At 30.4% G+C, this 19,023-nt stretch overlaps 1 protein-coding gene across 1 annotated transcript in view; it reads left to right on the top strand.

Annotated features, from left to right (window-relative positions):
* LOC142349758 (dual specificity mitogen-activated protein kinase kinase 1-like) overlaps window positions 1–19,023 on the top strand; it is a 62,187-nt gene that overhangs the window by 11,286 nt on the left and 31,878 nt on the right. The gene's annotated exons all lie outside the window — the stretch shown is intronic.

Consider the following 19,023-nt stretch of genomic DNA (forward strand, 5'->3'; position numbering starts at 1 on the left):
TCACTTCCATTTTACATTTCATTGTATTTTTATCTACTTGTATTATAACATCATTATTTGTTTCTTGTTTCATTATATCTGCTTTATCGGCTAACCCATATGACACTGGTGGTATAATAAATATTTTGGATGCATCTATTTGATTGAAAGATTGAGGATTAGTAAATAAAAACTGGTTATTTCTTTCAGTTATATTAAACACCGAATTATAAACAGATAATCTAATTAAACCTAATTTTTTTGTATTAAGTATAGGTTCACTAAAGTTAAACTTTTCTGTTGGCTTTATCATTCTAAAGTTAAGTGTATGCTCTTCTTTAGTTTTAGTTAATTCTTTAGTTATCTTTTGTAGTTCCCATAACATTAACGAAGTTGTACCTCAGGTGATTGAGTTGTCTGTCATTTTTTATCTAATAAAAATTGATTTTAATTTGGATACAACTTATGGTTATAATAATGATATACACAAAAGTAAGATTATAAAATATAAACCAAATAATCTAGCAACAATGAATACGGTTAATACTAATATTAATATCATACTTAATAGAGAAGAGAATCATTTAAATTTGCATGATTCGTATCTAGATATAGTTTGTTGTATCAGATAATGCTGGTGGTGTATTTGCTAATGATGCTAATATCAGATTGGTTAATTATGGTATGATGGCATTGTTTAGTTCAGTTAAGCTTGAAACTAGTGGTGGTAGGACTATTGAATATATAGATCATTGTCATCCTAATCTATTGATGTGTAAGTTATTAACTAGTACTGATGATGAATATGAGAGTGGTTTTGTTAGAAATCAGGGTATTAGAGATAGTCAACTTAAAGGTGACCATATTGCTGCAGAACGAGGTCATATGTATATGATGATTAAGATGAGTTATCTATTTGGTTTTGTAAATGATTTAGAAAAGATTATATATGGTTTATGTTTTAAACTAATATTAAAAAGAAATAATAATGATAGAGCTCTATTAAGAGTTAATGCTGGTGCAGTTTCTAATGATGGTAATATAGAAATTAGAGATAAATCATGGTGTGTGCCTAGTATTGATCCTAGTAATGATAATAGAATTATTGTGCAAAAGGGTTTAAGTAAAAAGAATAATGTAGACTTTAGCTATTATGAAAGACATTTTACAAGAATGTACCAATGCTACTAACTTCTTTTTTGATCTAGGTGTGGAAAGTGGGATGCAAAGACCACAATATATAATAGTTGGTTTTGAAAATAATAATGTTAATGAACAAACTCATGATGCAAGTACATTTGATATAATGAATGTTACTGAATGTTATTGTAAGATTGGTAGCGAGTTTTATCCTGAGGATAGAATGAATATTAATTATGGAACCAAAAATTATAATGAGGCTTTTAAAGAGATTGTTAGCTTTAATAAAGATTATAATGGGTTACCACATAATATAAAACCGTATATAAATCATAGAACATTCAAAAGTAGTTATAGAATATATGTATTTGATACTAGATTTCAAAATGATCATTTAGGTCCACAACCAATACAACTTAATTTTAATTTTAGTGCTGCAGTTGCAGATGTTATGTGTCATGCATTAGTATTAACTAGAAAGGTTATTAGTGTGAATAGTGATGGTAATAAGATGGTTGATATTATATCATAGACATAGTCTTAGCTATAATTAAGTCATAGTTATAATAGATGATATATTTATTGACTTAACCAATGACTAAACAATGACTAAATCAATGATAATCAAACTTTTTCCTACTAGTCTTTACAAAATTCTTAGCTTAAATAATATCTAATTTCTTTTTGTTCTCTAGAGCTAAACCTCTAGCTTCAAGTTTAGTTTGGGGTTTGGGTTTGGCTTTATGTTTAACCCTGGGCTTAGGCTTAGGCTTGATAACAACAGGGGGATTATACTTTTTAACTTCCATTATTTTTTTATATAGAAATGAGTATTTTAAACAAGTTCAAAACTAATTCATATTGTGTTGGTGGCAGACATTATAGTGGTACTAATAATATAAGTGGAGCTATTACTTCAAAAGGTACTAAAATGTTAAGAGGATCCTGCACTAAATGTAGAAGGAATAAATCAATGACAGTATCTGATGCAACAATAAAAGCAGAGGGATTGAAAGATTTTAAAAGTATTGGTAGAGCTACAGTTAACTTTGGAAAGAAAGTTGCTAATAATCCAGTAAGAGCATTAGAAATAGCAAGTAAAATAGGAAGTGCAGCTGCATCTAGAAACCCTAGAGCTGCTTTATCAGCCACACTTGATTTAATTAAATTTGCAACTACTGGTGAAGGTATAAAGGTAGTACAGAAAGGAAGAGGGTTATACTTAGGTACTAAGAAGAGGTAATTATTTGATTATAGTCATGATTAAATTTATGATTATGTTCATATTTATGTTTATAGTCATGATTATATTTTTGTGTTCATATATATCTATCTATAAATATTAATACTAATATTATTATTACTAAACATACTATTATTACTAAACACTAATATCTTTAATCTAAAAAATACTCAGCTTGTTTTTCTTGTTCTTCTTATATTCTTCATATACCTTGACTAATTCATTATATTCATCATTATCTATTTTATTATCTTTCATTGATTTAGTATATATTATAGTAAACTTGTCGCTAAACTGTTTACTTAAATTATACGTTTGTGAATACTCTATAATTTTATTTCTTATTTTAGTTTTAATTGTTTTTGATAATGATCTACAAACAGTTTCCGTAGCAAAAGCTGTTGGTATAGAATAAGGTAATCCTATACCTGTTAATGCAACTGATGTTGTTGCAATTGATGATAATACTATTTCTGTTATCTCAGCTACGTTAATATAATTTTTATATCTACTTAACTTCTTATTATAGTTATTAGTTTCAGTTTCATAATAATTTCTAATATCTTTTAAAATGTTAATATTATTATTAAATTTATTATTAGCTAAGATCTTTTCATTTATCAATCTTTCTGATACTGATGACAAATCTGGATATAGTAATCTCTCACTCGGTGCTGTTAGATTGATCATGGACTCCGTCATAGCTTTGCTTATTTTCATTAGTAAAAAAACTTTCTATTTCTTTCGTTATATCTTCTTGTTTAAATCCATAATGCATCTCAAATCTTGCTTGCTCTTTATTATCAACTAACGTACTTCGTAAAAGTATAGCAATTATATATTGTACTATTGTCCTTTTATTCTTTATAAGTGCTTCATCAACGGCAGAATTAGTCTTTTTATTAATTTCTTTAAATTCTTTTAGACCCGTAGTAAACATATCATCTAGTTGTATGTTAGTGATATTCTGATTAAACTTATTATTATCAAATTCTTGTTTGCTGATAGTATCAGCAGCAACTTTATTACAAAACTTACCAGTATTTGAGACTTCATTTGCTGATTCAATAAACTCATTAATTAGTTCATCATTAACTTGTGTTTCGTTTGGTTGTAATGTTTTAGTTGTGACTTTATCAATTTCACCTTTTCTTAGCTCAGTTATGTTTTTACTTAAAATGTCTATTTTATTATAAGACGATAATAAGTTATTGTCACAATACTCTTTACTAACAACATCTTTTTCACCTGTAGGAGGATGTACATTCGTAATTTTATAGGTATCCTTCATATCAATTTTATCATTATCTTCTAGGAATAACCCACGAGCCTTACTTAGTGTTAAGTTGTTTCCATTCCCCATATGATGTTTCGCTTGGTTAAATCTATTTCTTGTCATCTTCGTATTTGTTTACAGTAAGAATTGATCCAGCTTGCTGGCTTATGACCGGAGTTCTATACCTAATGTTTCCAAAACCTTATTATTAGATTCAAAGTCAAACTCGGATTTTAATAATTCCTGTTCATAATACTTACCTTCTATTAGCTCTCCATTCATATCTTCTATCTTATAAGTTGGTGGTTGTGTTTTTAAAACTTCATTACCGTTAAATAGTTCTCTATTCCAATTAGAAGTGTAAACTTTAGAAAAGATATTACGGTTATCTGAATTTCTAACATAATCACCAACTTTAAATTTTGGTGCTGCTTTGGCAGATTTAACATAGTATCTATCTTTATCAGGATTATTAGAAGCATCAACTGGTGTCATATTTATTGTTGAATGAATGTTATTGTTATATGTTATGACTGCATCATTTAGTATATTTACCCAATTACCATCACCATTGATGAACATTGGTTTATTAATTATATGTTATAATGTTCTATTAAATCTCTCTATAAACACAGTCTTTAAATCACTGTATGTAGAATATAGTTTTGTTTCATATTCTTTAAGTTTCATCTTTATATAATGGTATTATTCTTTCTCTTCTAAACTTTGTTATTTGAGGACTGAATACTTCTTTAGCTAATAAATGTTGTTGTTGTTTTTCCATCATTATTCATTTACCATAGTTAAAAACAAAATTATCTAGTTGCTCTTGATTAATAATATTCATAGATAATAGTTGCTTAGATATATCTAGCATTTCATCATATAATCCATCATGACCAGCTTTTGTTTCTAGTATTAATAATTCTAGTCTTCCTATTAAGTTATTTTGGTCAGTCTTAGAAAGACCACTAGCTTTAACTTCTTCTTCTTCATTAGTATCATAAACAGTGGATTCACTACTAAAGGAATCTCTTCTGGGTGATTCGATACTAATTGATAATCTTCTTATAACTTTCGATCTATTACTTTTAGTATCTCGTCTTTGTTTATAACCGATATCCCTTAGAAATCGTTTTATTTTGTTTTCATCACCTTTATGTCTTTCTGTCACTTTTTTTATTAGTGATAAACATAAGGAAACCTTAAGAGAAATCATAGTTGTTATTTCTTAGTTTTATACCATTCGGTGTTATATGAGTGGGCAGATTATTAATTGTAAACTTATTTTCATTTGCATCGAATGGGACTAATCGTAATTGAATATTTGTTTGTTTTCTCATATATGCTAGAATATCAAGCATCTCGTTACTTAGTTTAAACAACTTACCCTCTCGACCTGGTAATGTGATGGGCTCTCTGACAGAGAACCCGCTTTGTTGAATGGGGGAGAACTCTAAAGCTTTCAATGCATTTGTGTTGTCTTCTATCCGTAAACCGGTTTCGCCGATCTGGGAACCAGCTTCCTGGATCTGCGCAGCAGTTTCACCAATCCGAGAAGCGGTTTCACCGATTGCTTCCATTGTTTGTGTTTGGTGGGCTTGTAGTATTTCACTATTAGTATTTAAAGTTTTAGTTAGAGGATCAAATAACTCTTCTATTTCACCATAATATTCTTGTTGTTTTAATTTATCTTCTAATCTATTCTTTCTTATTCGTTTTTCTAGATAGTTTAATTCTATAAGTTCATCTAGCTGAGTCATTTTTTATACAAAAATATTATACTAAGTATGAATTAGATCTATAATTATAATTAAAATAACTAATTATAATAACTCATTATATAATTTAATAGCTGCGTCTATTAATTTTCTATTGCTATCTGTAGTTAATTATTTAATATCATTAATCATGGAACCTGCTTCGCAGATCAGTTTATCTACATCCTTATCCTTATATAGTTTCTTAATCGGTGAAGCCGCTTCTCGGATCCTATTTATCAAATCCCTTTAAATAAATATAGTTGCTTATCATGTGGATAACTTTTTATATTGTTTACATAAAACCTTTTATCATCAAATATATATAAACTAGTCTTACTTGTTTTTGTTGTTGTCATGCTATCCCCAACTTTTTGTATTCTGCTTTCATCTACTGTTCTCTGTGTATTTTTCATTAATGCATTATAATAATCTATGTGCCTAGCATTATTATGCTTCTTTATTCCTTTTTCTTTAGTGTTTTTAGGATAATTTTTGAAGCTATATGTTTTGGGGGACAATGCTATACATTCCTCAATAATCCTACTCCCCAGCTCGTGCTTAAACCTGCCGGGGACTTTATTATTAGTTTTTATAGGTATGTCTAGATTACTTAATTCCATATGCTCATCACTAACTTTACCTTCACTATAACTTAATACGAAACTGTCCGTATCCATATAGTGAAGTGTTAGATCTTTGAGGGATGGTTGTAGAATATTATAGAATACATCAAGCATATGTAATTTGCTAAGTGCGAGTATTGTTACTCCTACATATACAGGTGAGCTATATTTTTTCTTTATAAATTCTATTTGGCTATAATCTCTATCTAGTTATATTCTTAAATGTTGGTTTACTTACACTTTTCATTATCTTTTCTTCATCATGCAAGAACTTGCTTTGAAAGAAGCGTATAGGATTCATGCACATTCTTCCATATAGGGAGTTATTCATTAATTTGCTTACATCCTTTTCTGCTTCAGGTTTAGATGTTGCAGAAAATTTGTTTCTTTTACTCCCATCTTTTTTGTTACTTTTACTCCCATCTTAACATAGAACTTTAACATCCTATAATGAACCATATATTCTGTTTTGTTGTTTTGGTCTAAGATTAATTTCTCTGATCTTGCCTTGCCTCCATCTCTTTCTCTGTAACCTAATTCATTATCATTTATCTTTCTCTTATTAGGCATTAGTGCTAACTGTTCTTTTCTCTCTTTGCATTCATTAGTATAATCAATATCACAAAATATATAGTAACCATGATCACTATCATCTGGAGTATTCAATATTGCATCTAGAGTAGTAGTAGTAGTAGTAAATTGGAAGTCCTTATAAGGTAATTTTTGCATCATTGCTTAACCATATAGGTTGTTTGCGTCTATGTACCATATCTGCGAAGCAGGTTCCCTGATGGACTTACCATCACTGTTATCCGTGAAGCGGCTTTGCCGGTTAACATATCTATCACCCATTATTCCACATATACCACTTCGTTTTGCTCCAACAAAATCATCTAGCATTTGTTTATCTTGCAATGTATCTAATGTAACACCGCTTGACATTAACCAACAATCAAAACTATAACCCGGCAGACTAACGTAATGTAGTGGATTGAGCTTGAATTCTTTCATACTTAATTTAACATGTTCATTTAACATGTTCTACTGGTGAAGGTCTAAAGGTAGTACAGAAAGGAAGAGGGTTATACTTAGGTACTAAGAAGAGGTAATTATTTGATTATAGTCATGATTAAATTTATGATTATGTTCATATTTATGTTTATAGTCATGATTATATTTTTGTGTTCATATATATCTATCTATAAATATTAATACTAATATTATTATTACTAAACATACTATTATTACTAAACACTAATATCTTTAATCTAAAAAATACTCAGCTTGTTTTTCTTGTTCTTCTTATATTCTTCATATACCTTGACTAATTCATTATATTCATCATTATCTATTTTATTATCTTTCATTGATTTAGTATATATTATAGTAAACTTGTCGCTAAACTGTTTACTTAAATTATACGTTTGTGAATACTTTATAATTTTATTTCTTATTTTAGTTTTAATTGTTTTTGATAATGATCTACAAACAGTTTCCGTAGCAAAAGCTGTTGGTATAGAATAAGGTAATCCTATACCTGTTAATGCAACTGATGTTGTTGCAATTGATGATAATACTATTTCTGTTATCTCAGCTACGTTAATATAATTTTTATATCTACTTAACTTCTTATTATAGTTATTAGTTTCAGTTTCATAATAATTTCTAATATCTTTTAAAATGTTAATATTATTATTAAATTTATTATTAGCTAAGATCTTTTCATTTATCAATCTTTCTGATACTGATGACAAATCTGGATATAGTAATCTCTCACTCGGTGCTGTTGGATTGATCATGGACTCCGTCATAGCTTTGCTTATTTTCATTAGTAAAAAAACTTTCTATTTCTTTCGTTATATCTTCTTGTTTAAATCCATAATGCATCTCAAATCTTGCTTGCTCTTTATTATCAACTAACGTACTTCGTAAAAGTATAGCAATTATATATTGTACTATTGTCCTTTTATTCTTTATAAGTGCTTCATCAACGGCAGAATTAGTCTTTTTATTAATTTCTTTAAATTCTTTTAGACCCGTAGTAAACATATCATCTAGTTGTTTGTTAGTGATATTCTGATTAAACTTATTATTATCAAATTCTTGTTTGCTGATAGTATCAGCAGCAACTTTATTACAAAACTTAACAGTATTTGAGACTTCATTTGCTGATTCAATAAACTCATTAATTAGTTCATCATTAACTTGTGTTTCGTTTGGTTGTAATGTTTTAGTTGTGACTTTATCAAATTCACCTTTTCTTAGCTCAGTTATGTTTTTACTTTAAATGTCTATTTTATTATAAGACGATAATAAGTTATTGTCACAATACTCTTTACTAACAACATCTTTTTCATCTGTAGGAGGATGTACATTCGTAATTTTATAGGTATCCTTCATATCAATTTTATCATTATCTTCTAGGAATAACCCACGAGCCTTACTTAGTGTTAAGTTGTTTCCATTCCCCATATGATGTTTCGCTTGGTTAAATCTATTTCTTGTCATCTTCGTATTTGTTTACAGTAAGAATTGATCCAGCTTGCTGGCTTATGACCGGAGTTCTATACCTAATGTTTCCAAAACCTTATTATTAGATTCAAAGTCAAACTCGGATTTTAATAATTCCTGTTCATAATACTTACCTTCTATTAGCTCTCCATTCCTATCTTCTATCTTATAAATTGGTGGTTGTGTTTTTAAAACTTCATTACCGTTAAATAGTTCTCTATTCCAATTAGAAGTGTAAACTTTAGAAAAGATATTACGGTTATCTGAATTTCTAACATAATCACCAACTTTAAATTTTGGTGTTGCTTTGGCAGATTTAACATAGTATCTATCTTTATCAGGATTATTAGAAGCATCAACTGGTGTCATATTTATTGTTGAATGAATGTTATTGTTATATGTTATGACTGCATCATTTAGTATATTTACCCAATTACCATCACCATTGATGAACATTGGTTTATTAATTATATGTTATAATGTTCTATTAAATCTCTCTATAAACACAGTCTTTAAATCACTGTATGTAGAATATAGTTTTGTTTCATATTCTTTAAGTTTCATCTTTATATAATGGTATTATTCTTTCTCTTCTAAACTTTGTTATTTGAGGACTGAATACTTCTTTAGCTAATAAATGTTGTTGTTGTTTTTCCATCATTATTCATTTACCATAGTTAAAAACAAAATTATCTAGTTGCTCTTGGTTAATAATATTCATAGATAATAGTTGCTTAGATATATCTAGCATTTCATCATATAATCCATCATGACCAGCTTTTGTTTCTAGTATTAATAATTCTAGTCTTTCTATTAAGTTATTTGGGTCAGTCTTAGAAAGACCACTAGCTTTAACTTCTTCTTCTTCATTAGTATCATAAACAGTGGATTCACTACTAAAGGAATCTCTTCTGGGTGATTCGATACTAATTGATAATCTTCTTATAACTTTCGATCTATTACTTTTAGTATCTCCTCTTTGTTTATAACCGATATCCCTTAGAAATCGTTTTATTTTGTTTTCATCACCTTTATGTCTTTCTGTCACTTTTTTTATTAGTGATAAACATAAGGAAACCTTAAGAGAAATCATAGTTGTTATTTCTTAGTTTTATACCATTCGGTGTTATATGAGTGGGCACATTATTAATTGTAAACTTATTTTCATTTGCATCGAATGGGACTAATCGTAATTGAATATTTGTTTGTTTTCTCATATATGCTAGAATATCAAGCATCTCGTTACTTAGTTTAAACAACTTACCCTCTCGACCTGGTAATGTGATGGGCTCTCTGACAGAGAACCCGCTTTGTTGAATGGGGGAGAACTCTAAAGCTTTCAATGCATTTGTGTTGTCTTCTATCCGTAAACCGGTTTCGCCGATCTGGGAACCAGCTTCCTGGATCTGCGCAGCAGTTTCACCAATCCGAGAAGCGGTTTCACCGATTGCTTCCATTGTTTGTGTTTGGTGGGCTTGTAGTATTTCACTATTAGTATTTAAAGTTTTAGTTAGAGGATCAAATAACTCTTCTATTTCACCATAATATTCTTGTTGTTTTAATTTATCTTCTAATCTATTCTTTCTTATTCGTTTTTCTAGATAGTTTAATTCTATAAGTTCATCTAGCTGAGTCATTTTTTATACAAAAATATTATACTAAGTATGAATTAGATCTATAATTATAATTAAAATAACTAATTATAATAACTCATTATATAATTTAATAGCTGCGTCTATTAATTTTCTATTGCTATCTGTAGTTAATTATTTAATATCATTAATCATGGAACCTGCTTCGCAAATCAGTTTATCTACATCCTTATCCTTATATAGTTTCTTAATCGTTGAAGCCGCTTCTCGGATCCTATTTATCAAATCCCTTTAAATAAATATAGTTGCTTATCATGTGGATAACTTTTTATATTGTTTACATAAAACCTTTTATCATCAAATATATATAAACTAGTCTTACTTGTTTTTGTTGTTGTCATGCTATCCCCAACTTTTTGTATTCTGCTTTCTTCTACTGTTCTCTGTGTATTTTTCATTAATGCATTATAATAATCTATGTGCCTAGCATTATTATGCTTCTTTATTCCTTTTTCTTTAGTGTTTTTAGGATAATTTTTGAAGCTATATGTTTTGGGAGACAATGCTATACATTCCTCAATAATCCTACTCCCCAGCTCGTGCTTAAACTTGCCGGGGACTTTATTATTAGTTTTTATAGGTATGTCTAGATTACTTAATTCCATATGCTCATCACTAACTTTACCTTCACTATAACTTAATACGAAACTGTCCGTATCCATATAGTGAAGTGTTAGATCTTTGAGGGATGGTTGTAGAATATTATAGAATACATCAAGCATATGTAATTTGCTAAGTGCGAGTATTGTTACTCCTACATATACAGGTGAGCTATATTTTTTCTTTATAAATTCTATTTGGCTATAATCTCTCTAGTTATATTCTTAAATGTTGGTTTACTTACACTTTTCATTATCTTTTCTTCATCATGCAAGAACTTGCTTTGAAAGAAGCGTAGAGGATTCATGCACATTCTTCCATATAGGGAGTTATTCATTAATTTCCTTACATCCTTTTCTGCTTCAGGTTTAGATGTTGCAGAAAATTTGTTTCTTTTACTCCCATCTTTTTTGTTACTTTTACTCCCATCTTAACATAGAACTTTAACATCCTATAATGAACCATATATTCTGTTTTGTTGTTTTGGTCTAAGATTAATTTCTCTGATCTTGCCTTGCCTCCATCTCTTTCTCTGTAACCTAATTCATTATCATTTATCTTTCTCTTATTAGGCATTAGTGCTAACTGTTCTGTTCTCTCTTTACATTCATTAGTATAATCAATATCACAAAATATATAGTAACCATGATCACTATCATCTGGAGTATTCAATATTGCATCTAGAGTAGTAGTAGTAAATTGGAAGTCCTTATAAGGTAATTTTTGCATCATTGCTTAACCATATAGGTTGTTTGCGTCTATGTACCATATCTGCGAAGCAGGTTCCCTGATGGACTTACCATCACTGTTATCCGTGAAGCGGCTTTGCCGGTTAACATGTCTATCACCCATTATTCCACATATACCTTTTCGTTTTGCTCCAACAAAATCATCTAGCATTTGTTTATCTTGCAATGTATCTAATGTAACACCGCTTGACATTAACCAACAATCAAAACTATAACCCGGCAGACTAACGTAATGTAGTGGATTGAGCTTGAATTCTTTCATACTTAATTTTACATGTTCATTCATGCAATAGTCTAATAATTCGACATCTTTCTGTAAATACTCTATAGTTAGATCTTTACCAGTTTTATGACTGTTTTCATTATTAAAGTTATCTACTTCTTCTTGTGTTGGTAATTTATTATGTAGAGAGGATTTGAAGTCTTCTATTTCTAGATTACCTATAGCTTTATTATACTTATACAAACCAAAGTATTCATATGGATATAATGTTTTAGTTTTACATCCGTATATCTTTGCCATTTGATCTAGAGGCATAGCTAAGAAGTTATAACTATCTAAGAATTTGAGACAACCAATGCTAAACATCTTAGACTTACCAGAAGCTAGTGGTATGTTATCCACTTTTCTTTTATCATTATTCTGTTTGAAGAGTTTACTGTATAGTAGGTTGAAGCCATAGCCAGAGCCATTATGGAATATTACTTGAATGAAGTTTTGTTGTTTGTATCTTAGATTACATATTTTACATGCTGGTCCTCTATATTTACCAGTTTCATGACAATGATCTCTTACTTTTTAATACATGTTTTGCTGCAGATATGACAAATGTTACTAGTTTTATGATTTAATTTATCTTCTTCTGTGAATATCATCTTTTCATTGTTTGAAATTATTCTCTGTTTCTATTTCTAATAGATCTCTAGCAAATCTTTTGATGATGCAGCCTAGACCGAAATAGTGCTTGAAGTTACCTTGCCAGGTGTAACCCACAGCTATTGGAATATGTTCAGCTATTACATATTTACAATCATTAGTTGAGACTTCAACAATGCAACATTCTATATCGGCAGTTATAATATTTTTTATATTCTGACGTTTGTGTTCATTTATATAAGTAATGTTTTTTCTTAGGAGAAACAATCTCTGGTTTGAGTGAGTTGTTGAATTCGTGTTTATCATATTTAATTTATGAGTTAAACCAATAGGTACACCTATCGCAATAATAATATTTAATGTTATTTTTATTTGGGCGATCTAACAGGGTTTCTATATTTTTTATTAGGGCACAGTGTTCTATTTGACCATTACTCCAAACTAGTATTCTTACATCTTTTCTATCTTTTTTAAAATCATCCACTTGTTTAACCAATTCTACTTTACCTCCACCACAGGGGGTGTATAACCAAATATTAATATTGTATAATTTCTGTATTCTTAATATATAGCCGAAGTCATCTTCATGTTGTTGTCTTGGTTCAATTAGTTTATCTACATTTTTACGTTCTCGAGTTGCATTACCTATGACGCGTTGTAACCATGCGGTGATAGTTAGTTGCAAGCAGTTGTATTTATAACTTCATATAATTAATATCGATTTAGAGTTTTTGAGATCAGCTGGTAAATCTATATGGGTACCAATAGATGCTTTAGTTGGTTCAATATTTAACTGAATACTTCTTATTCCAAGAAACTCGAAATCATAACCATAACCTTCATATATTTCCTTTTCAAAGTTTAACCATCCGTGAAACGGCTTCGCCGATTGTGTGAAGTCTCCATTTTCATATATTGCGTTATTAGTAATATAGTCAGTATTGAAAAATATTTTAGTAGTTTTAACTTCTTCTTTGGTTCTCTTTTTATACTCACACTCGGCTGTGATCTTATATTTAAAAGTCTTAATTTTTCTGAACTGGTAACAGTTTTTAATTTCTTCTAAAGAGTAATTAGTTGCTTCGTCTATGTCTTCAATGTAATTCCCACCTTTATCAGTAATATAAAAGTCTCTCATGTTCTGACTGGAGTTTATATCAAAGTCTCATGTGTTTTCTAGATACTTACGATTATGACTATATGAGTGAGTAGTTAGAGCTATTTTATTCCTAAATTCTTCAGGACATTCTTTACATTCATATCCGTGAAACGGCTTCGCCGATCTAATTTTAGAGCTTCAAAGGATAAATTACAGACATCGCAGAAGTTTATGACACTAGTATTAGTTGATTGAGACATGATGTATTTCTTTAGGGAAATAATCAAAAAATAATTTAAAAAAAAATTGTAAAGAATTAGAATATTCTTGTTATGTATGTAAAAATATGGTTAAAGTGCAAGATTATATAGAACATTTGGGATATCATTATTCTGATCCTGATCATTATCTAGCATGTAGTATGTGTAATGTTTATAAACATATATCATTACATATCATTATATAGATTTAGAACTAGGAAATGTGGACTATGTATTTATCTTCATAGATATAGATATGGTCATACTAGAAATCAATTCAGAGAGCATGTTTATAAGTATAATATTCAAGAAGCTAATTCTTCTTCTTTTAATTTATCTGTGATGTAGTTTTGGTTTTTATTGAAATATCTGCGAACGAGCTCTGCTCGTGGTAAACCAAGCAGGTTGGTATGCCACGGACGGAGTCCGTTCCCTGATATTTTAGATTTAGACCTTTTTTCTTAATTGATATTGCTTTATTTTTTATTATTATTTTCTAGAATTAAGCCATTTCTTAATTTAATGTTAGACTTAAAGTGAATATGTAGTAGTAAATAAAAACAAGGATCTTAATATTATATAAAAATTAGCAAAAAGTTAAATTTGATAAAAGAGCTAAGCTGGTTTTTTTGTTCAAGTTTATTTTCGCAAGTTGGTTTTACGTGCTTGTTACACGGTCTCACTAGTTTTATACTATCATCTGGGGACGTCCACTGGAGTCAGTGGGGATAGAACCCGAAATATCCGTCTGATAACGGTTAATTACCAGCTTAACTCGACACTAGTGGTTTGCACTAAGTGAGACAAGAAATGATAGATTTAAAATATAAAAGAAGTGAATATAGAGCTAATATATAGTAGTGGATAAAACAAGGAAAGCAACAAGTAGTAAAATTTGGCCTTTTTCGACATGCGCGATTAGCGTTTGGAGAACAGGCCAAATTTTGCTGGTGGTTGATTTCCTTGTTTTATCCACTACTGCTGTGTAGCTCGAATTTGAAACAACTGATTGGTGAAAACAGCTTATCGCTATAGTTGTTCAGTGTGCTGCTGCCGGATTTTTGGTGGCTCATTTATCGAGCAGATGCAACGTTAAAGTTTTTTTTCCAGAACAATTGTTGGTTGGCAAGCAAAGTATTTTTGATTGATTAATTCTCAATTTTTCCCTTCTCTCGGTTTCCATTGTATGTAACGTTTTTAAAATTAATTACTGGTATTTTATTACGCAGTAGGTAATTGTATTGCACGGTTTGCTGTAAATAGTTGCTTTAAAGTTGCAAGTTGTCATAAAAATTTTGGATGGAATTTCTGTTTTTGTTTGTTATTTGGTTTAATTATTTGTTTAGTTAGAAGGAGGTTTCATTCAGTTTATGATAGGTACTGTGAATGGGTACTTCGAGTTTTCTCCGGAGACTGTTGGTTATGGTTTTTTTCCAGAAACTCTACTTGGGTGGCCTTTTGACCTTAAATTGAGAGTAAGTAGAATTGTTATGTGAACTTTTTTTTCTGAGAGAAGTTTCTGTTTGTGCTTTGTTGAATGAATTACTTTCGACTTTTTGAGACAAATGTAAACCATTCTTAATACGAGCCTTTGCGTTTTATGTGAAAAAAAATTTCAATAATAGCTGTAACTTCGAACTCCGAGTGGATTTTTTAATTAGTGTACATGGCGGCGTATCTCTGACAATTCATGCATTGGTGTCGAGATTTTTTGCGAAGCTGTTTTGCTTTTTAATAAAATTGTACGACTTATTATTTCGACCCTGGAGGTTTTTTCTTTTAATTTGTTCTATTTTTGTAATTTGCTTGACTTACTAGAATGAGGCTTTCTTTTTGCTGTCCGGGATTTTAATTTCTTTGATTGATAATTCAATGAAAATTAGGTCCACGAATGCGATTTCAAAAACACTGCCTTTATTGGGCAGAGTGTTAAAAAATGTTCTGATTCCTTAAATTCTTGGCATTGTTTTAGATTAACAGAAGGATGGCTATCCTGTTCTACTGAACATCCAATGCTAAATGTGATGTACTTTCTTTCCAACTATCGAAGTGTCAAAAAATACTTCTTCTACATCTTGTTTTATAATGGGTTTGTGACCTCCACATTCAAGCTTTTGGTGCATCTTAGTTTCTCGCAGTGATCTGTTGTTGCTATGACAGCTTTTTTGTTTTTTAATGATTCCTCTATTTGTAGTTGTGTTCATTATACCTAACCTAGCCCTGACAGTTTGTCAGTTATACTATTCCAATATTTTTGACTGAAATTTGCTGGCTAGTTTTGGTAATTAGTGTTTTTGTCCGTACGATTTATTCTGTTTCTTTTGTCTTTTTCCGATAAATTCAAATTTTGCATTAGTTTGAATTTATTTATCAAAGATATCTCCATGAAAAGTGCAGTGCTGTGCCCCAAAACAAGTGGATTTTTTAATTAGTGTACATGGCGGCGTATCTCTGACATTTCATGCATTGGTGTCGAGATTTTTTGCGAAGCTGTTTTGCTTTTTAATAAAATTGTACGCTTATTATTTCGACCCTGGAGGTTTTTTCTTTTAATTTGTTCGATTTTTGTATTTTGCTTGACTTACTAGAATGAGGCTTTCTTTTTGCTGTCCGGGATTTTAATTTCTTTGATTGATAATTCAATGAAAATTAGGTCCACGAATGCGATTTCAAAAACACTACCTTTATTGGGCAGAGTGTTAAATGTTCTGATTCCTTAAATTCTTGGCATTGTTTTAGATTAACAGAAGGATGGCTATCCTGTTCTACTGAACATCCAATGCTAAATGTGATGTACTTTCTTTCCAACTATCGAAGTGTCAAAAATACTTCTTCTACAATTTGTTTTATAATGGGTTTTTGACCTCCACATTCAAGCTTTTGGTGCATCTTAGTTTCTCGCAATGATCTGTTTTTGCTATGACAGCTTTTTTGTTTTTTAATGATTCCTCTGTTTGTAGTTGCGTTCATTATACCTAACCTAGCCCTGACAGTTTGTCAGTTATACTATTCCAATATTTTTGACTGAAATTTGCTGGCTAGTTTTGGTAATTAGTGTTTTTGCCTGTACGATTTATTCTGTTTCCTTTGTCTTTTTCCGATAAATTCAAATTTTGCATTAGTTTGAATTTATTTATCAAAGATATCTCCAAGAAAAGAGCAGTGCTGTGCCCCAAAACAAAAAGTTTGGCTTGAGATCTGAATTTTTATTTCCTTTTTCAATAATTCAATGCAGTCTCCAAGAGTGATATTGGTCTTATGCTTTTCCAAAGAGTTTGATTTTGTTGAGACCGCTTTTTGTGATAACTATTAGCCCAGTCAGTTTTAAAGTAATCAGTTTTTGTCCGTCTTGAAAAATTGACTATTTTGGATATCGTTACCAAAAATTTGTCATCGTTACCAGACATGTTCCTAATATACAAGTTCTTGTGCTTTCAATAGTTTGCAGTGTTTTTCTGTTAAAATTTTGTCTGCTGAGTTAAATCTGAGTGCTTTTTATGATTTCTGAAAGACGTCGTAATTGTTTTTGGTTTGGCTTGCGTCGTATATGTTTTCTGAGATTTTTCTCCTTAGAAGGGTTTACGATTTTCGCATTTTTTTAAATCTAATTTTTACGACCATATGAGGTCATGATTACTTCAACTCAGCCTTTGTACTCAGCGTTTTTGCAATTTTGACAAAATTGTGTGTGTGTGCGACGTCATATCTAATATCTTTTTGAAGCAATGTTTTTTGCTCAGTCGAGTGAATAATTTCTGGGTCACTTATGACTTACTTCTCTCTCAAAATAGACTTTTTCTCTCAGTGCCTTTTGATTTTTTTTTAGGAAATAAGGTCAACTGAGTCAATCTAATTGAAGTTCATTTGCGGGCAGATGATCGAAAAAGCATTACGTAGTACAAAATTATTTGTCAAAATATAACATGTCAATATTTAGTATACAGATCCTGATTTTCTTCGGTCGTTTCTGAGATTACAGGTCTACAAAGCTATTGGAGCTAGTTTCTGGAAATCTGGCAGCCATTTTTATAATTTTTAACTTGTAATCAGCAGGGTAATATATGCACTTCTTTCACATGAGGAAATCTTCTGCAGCTTGCAAACTTTTTTCTTTGTACTGTAAAAACTTGTCAAAGTCATTTAATATGGGTATATATTGACATTTTAGCGGTCTGACGAGTGATCAGAACAAAGCCGAAAGCATTAAGATAATTAAAATCAGTTTTCTCGTAACATCTGAAAAATCACATTTCGGTTGAATTCGGTAATTTTAATTGACTCGAGAAGTCCAAAAATTACGGGTTCTAGAAGAGGAAATGTGTGTATTTGGATGTGTGTTTGTGAATGTGTGTTTGTGTATGTGTGTTTGTGTTTGTTGGTGTGTGTTTGTGGTTGTTTGTGTGTGTGTTTGCGTGTGCGTGTGTGTATGTATGTGTGTGTGGCGTGAGTGTTTGCGCGCGGGTGTGTGAGTGGTCATAGTTTTTTTTGCGTTGTCACGCGCTAATTAAGCTCTGCTTCTTGGTTATTAAGTGCTCTCGAATGAGAAGGAATTTTTGTAAATGTATGTATCTTTTTTATACAAATTTTTCGCTTGAACGTTTTGCGCTTTTCCTCTAGAGTGACTTCTCAAGTGACTTTCACGCACTTCTTGACTTTTGAGTGATTTCAATCGACTCGTTGATAAGGCCCTTATAACCCAGTGGTTAATTCCTCCGTGGATGTGAAGGAATTGGACTCTGGAAGTCTGATGTTCACACCCGTGGACTGATGTTTCTACCCGTGGGCTGATGTTTTCACCCATAAAGAAAAATTTATCTAGACTAAAGCCGGTGAATTATATTGCGCCGCCTGTCATTCGAGAGCATTCGTTAATTTTAATCGATCAGGTTTTGCTTGCATAATAACAAATTAATCTGTCTCTGGTCAATTTTCGAAAGTGTGTGAAAAGGTGAAACAGATAGGATAAATTGATGATAGGATAAATTAGTTTTCCATTAGTCAGTGTTTTGGAAGCTTCGACTTTTTTTGTTTTTGTGTAATAACCCTCTTTTTATCCTCGCAATAAAAAGTTGGTGAAGAGGTAGGCGTAAATATCAGATTCAAACAAACTTGAACGTTGTTTAACAGTAGCAGCTTTGTTCATTTTTCGTAGATTTCCTTTTTCCTAAGTTAATATATGCCAAATAGGATTGATTTTTCTATAATATGCTAAACGAAAAAGTTGGACAAGAGAGATTTTTCTGCAATTGTC

The sequence above is a fragment of the Convolutriloba macropyga genome, chromosome 11, assembly GCF_964194025.1.
Source record: "Convolutriloba macropyga chromosome 11, txConMacr16.3, whole genome shotgun sequence".
Lineage (NCBI taxonomy): Eukaryota > Metazoa > Xenacoelomorpha > Acoela > Convolutidae > Convolutriloba > Convolutriloba macropyga.